Source organism: Onychostruthus taczanowskii, unplaced genomic scaffold (assembly GCF_017590055.1).
Source record: "Onychostruthus taczanowskii isolate IOZ18803 unplaced genomic scaffold, ASM1759005v1 scaffold470, whole genome shotgun sequence".
Taxonomy (NCBI): Eukaryota; Metazoa; Chordata; class Aves; order Passeriformes; family Passeridae; genus Onychostruthus; species Onychostruthus taczanowskii.
This window is the reverse complement of record NW_024502237.1, coordinates 1-3,831: the sequence shown is the minus strand read 5'-3', so window position 1 is coordinate 3,831 and position 3,831 is coordinate 1.

The window sequence follows — 3,831 nt, the reverse complement described above, 5'->3', positions numbered from 1 at the left end:
ATCGAAAGGTGGAGAATGATGATGATGATCCAAGAGAAAGACCCTCACCAAAATCAAAAGCCACATCAAGAAGCACAGATTCTGGAGCCAATATTGACTCCTTTTCTCTAAAAAACCTCAGAAGCCTAAGAAAAGATTACAGATGACAACCTGACGAATCTATAATTAGTTGGTTAGTCCGCCTGTGGGATACTGCAGGGGAGGCTATGAATTTGGATGGCACTGAAGCGAGGCATTTGGGATCCCTGTCACATGATCCTGTCATTGATCAAGGTATGATGAGCAAGGCTAGCCCTCACAGCCTCTGGGAACGGGTCCTGAATAGTGTAGCACAAAGATACTTATGTGCAGATGATCTCTATACACAGCAGACACAGTAAAAAACCATAGAACAGGGAATCCAACGCCTGAGAGAGATGGCGGTGGAAGAGCTCATTTTCTCAGATGATATAGCAACTAGGAATCCGGACCTGGTACCATGCACACCTGTAATGTAGAAGAAACTTGTGCGACTTAGGCCACCTAGATACGCTTCTGCCCTAGCAATAATAAAGCAAGATAATACATATACAACTGTACTCAATATGGCGAAAAAGCTTCGAGCGTATGCAGATGCTGTGCATGGCCCAACACATGCCAGAATCGCAGCAGTAAAAACACGTCTGCAGAGATTAGAAAATAAGATTGAGAAGAATCATAAGAAGCTCAGAGAAAAGTTCCAAAAGAGAAGCAGCTCCAGTAGCCCGTAACCAAACTGCCATAGATAAAGATGATGTCAATATTTTTGATCGCCTTAAAAGAAACTCCAAAACATATGCCCAAAGAAAGAAAGATAACCAAGCTTAAAAAAACCCTGCCTCTGGCCAGGTAGAGGCTAGGGAAAACCGTGTTTTTTAGACAGTGTAGATTTGTTAGCCTAGCACATCTAAACCACAAGAATATAAAGCTTTAATTGATACTAGTGCACAGTGCACATTAATCCCATCAAGACGTGAGAGCAGAATCTGTTTCTATCACTGATGTGACAGAAAGATCACAGAATTTTACTTTAGTAGAAGCTAAGTTAAGCCTGACTAGAAATGAGTAGAAAAAACACCCTATTGTGACTGGCCCAGAGGCCCCATGTATTTTAAGCATAGATTATCTCCGAAGTAGGTATTTCAAAGACCCAAAAAAACTCAAATAAGCATTCAGAATAGCTGCTGTAGAGACAGAAAGTGTCAAGCAATTAAATACCTTACCTAGACTATCAAAAAACCCATCTGCAATAAGACTCCTGAAAGTAAAAAAGCAACGAGTACCAACTGCCACCTCGACAACACACCGCCGACAATACAAAACTAATCAAAATGCTGTGATCCCCATCCACAAAATAATCCATGAGCTGGAGAGCCAAGGGGTGGTCAACAAAACCCACTCACCTTTCAACAGCCCCATCTAGCCTGTGCGTAAGTCTGAAAGAAAATAGAAATTAACTGTAGACTACTGTGCATTAAATGAAATGACTCCACCACTAAGCGCTGCTGTACCAGACATGCTGGAACTCCAGTATGAGCTAGAATCCAAGGCAGCAAAGTAGTAGGCCACTATTGACATTGCCAATGCATTTTTCTCCATTCCTCTGGCAGCAGAATGCAGGCCTCAGTTTGCCTTCACCTAAAGAAGCGTACAGTACACTTAAAACCAGCTGCCCCAAGGGTAGAAGCACAGTCCTACCATCTGCCATGAACTAATCCAGAGTACACTAGAAAAGAGTGAAGCTCCAAAACATCTGCAATATATTAATGACATCATTGTATAGAAAAAGACAGCAGCAGAAGTGTTTAAAAAAAAAGAAAAAATCATCCAAATTCTCCTGAAAACCAACTTTGCCATCAAAAAGAGCAAAGTCAAGAAACCTGCTCAAGAAATCCAGTTTCTAAGAGTAAGTAACAAGATACACAGCGTCAAATTCCCACCGATGTCATCAACAAAATCACAACGTCTCCACCATCCAACAAAAAAACCCCACAAACTTTCCTAAGCGCCATAAGTTTTTAGAAAATTCCTAAGTACAATCAAATCGTGAGCCCTCTCTATCTAGTCACCCGTAAGAAGAACACTTTCCACTAAGACCCTAAACAGCAACAAACCTTTATCCAAATTAAGCAAGAAATCGCTCATACGGTAACCCTTAGCCCAGTCAAAACAAGACCAAATGTAAAGAATGTGCTCTACTCTACAACCAAGAACCATAGTTTATCCTGGAGCCTGTGGCAGAAAGTGCCTGGGGAGACTCGAAGCCGACCACTAGAATTTTAAATTCAAAGCTACAAAAAGTCTGAAGCCAACTATACTCCAACAGAAAAAGAAATTTTAGCAGCCTATGAAAAAAATCCAAACTACTTCAGAAATAATAAACACTGAAACACAACTCCTCCTGGCACCCCAATTACCAGTACTAAAGTAGATGTTCAAAACAAAAGTTCCCTCTACCCATCATGCCACCAGTGCTACATGGAGTAAGTGGATTGCTCTCATAACACAACGCACCCATATTAGAAAGCTAAATCACCCTAAAATTCTAGAAATAATTACAAACTAGCCAAAAAATAAAAACTTCAGTCTCACTAATGAATTAAAACAAGAAGTAACACGTACTGAAGAAGCTCCTCCATATAACCAACTGCCAACAAAAAAACCACAATACGCTCTTTTTACTAATAGCTCCTGTCACATAATAAGAATAAATCAGAAGTAAAAAACAACAGTATAGAACCCCACACAACAAGTCACAAAAGCCAGTAAAAAAAAAAATAGATCAAGCCAACTTACTAAACTCAAAACTGTTCAACTAGCCTTAAACATTGCTAAAAAAGAAAAATAGCCAAAACCCTACCTCTACACTGATTCATAAATAATAGCCAATACTCTATAAAAATAACTAAAGAAGTAGAAAGAAGCTAATTAGCTGCATTAAAAAAAAAAAAAAATTAAGCTGCTAAAAAATAAAAAAACATAGTTACCAAAGTAAAAAAGCTACCTGTAAAAATCCGCCATGTAAATGCCCATGTCCCCAAAAGTAGAACTAATAAAAAACACAAAAACAATAAATGTTATGAACAAGTTCAGAGGTTAATACAATTAGAGACAACGAGCCAGAGTTGCCTTCCTAGGCACGCCCGTGAGGACGGAAGCCCCAGTTCTGCTGCCAAGCAAAACTGTCTCTCTCCTCCTCTGCGTCGCCGAAGGGAGCAGCGGCGGTGTGCGCGACGCCTTGGGCCCCCACCCAGAGCTGATCACTGAATAAAGGCATCCAAAAGGAGCAGGTCTCCTAGCCCTTTTTTCTTATCTCAATTGGGGACTCCAGAAGAGGACGCCAGGAACGGGACGGCCGCCCGCCCTGGACCTCCAGGACAGCTGGCTACCTGGACCAAGGAAATCAGCCTGGGAAAAGCAACGACGAGGAGCGCCGGAGGAGTAAGTAACCCCGGTGGCGGGCGTAGGAGGCGAGCGAATGGTGTGTGAGTGAGACGAGGGCCGGCAACTCGGACCCTCGAAGTGAGTGAGGACCGCCTAGTACTGCGGTTCCGGACTCCCGCGAGGGGGCCGGCCGGGAACGGGGGGAAGCGAGGGAAACTGCTGAGTGAGGCGTCTCCTGGGGATAGAGATTCCCCCCCCCGGCGTGCGGGGGATAGCCAGGTGTGAGTGGCACATGCTAGGGTTAAGGCCATTGCGGTCTAGGTAGGTCCGGGCATGTGGAGTACCTAGGCATGGAGTGAGTCACACGCATCACAGGGTGCCCCCAGGCACTGCCCGTACCAGGCGCCCACGAGGGTCCTCACTTCCCAG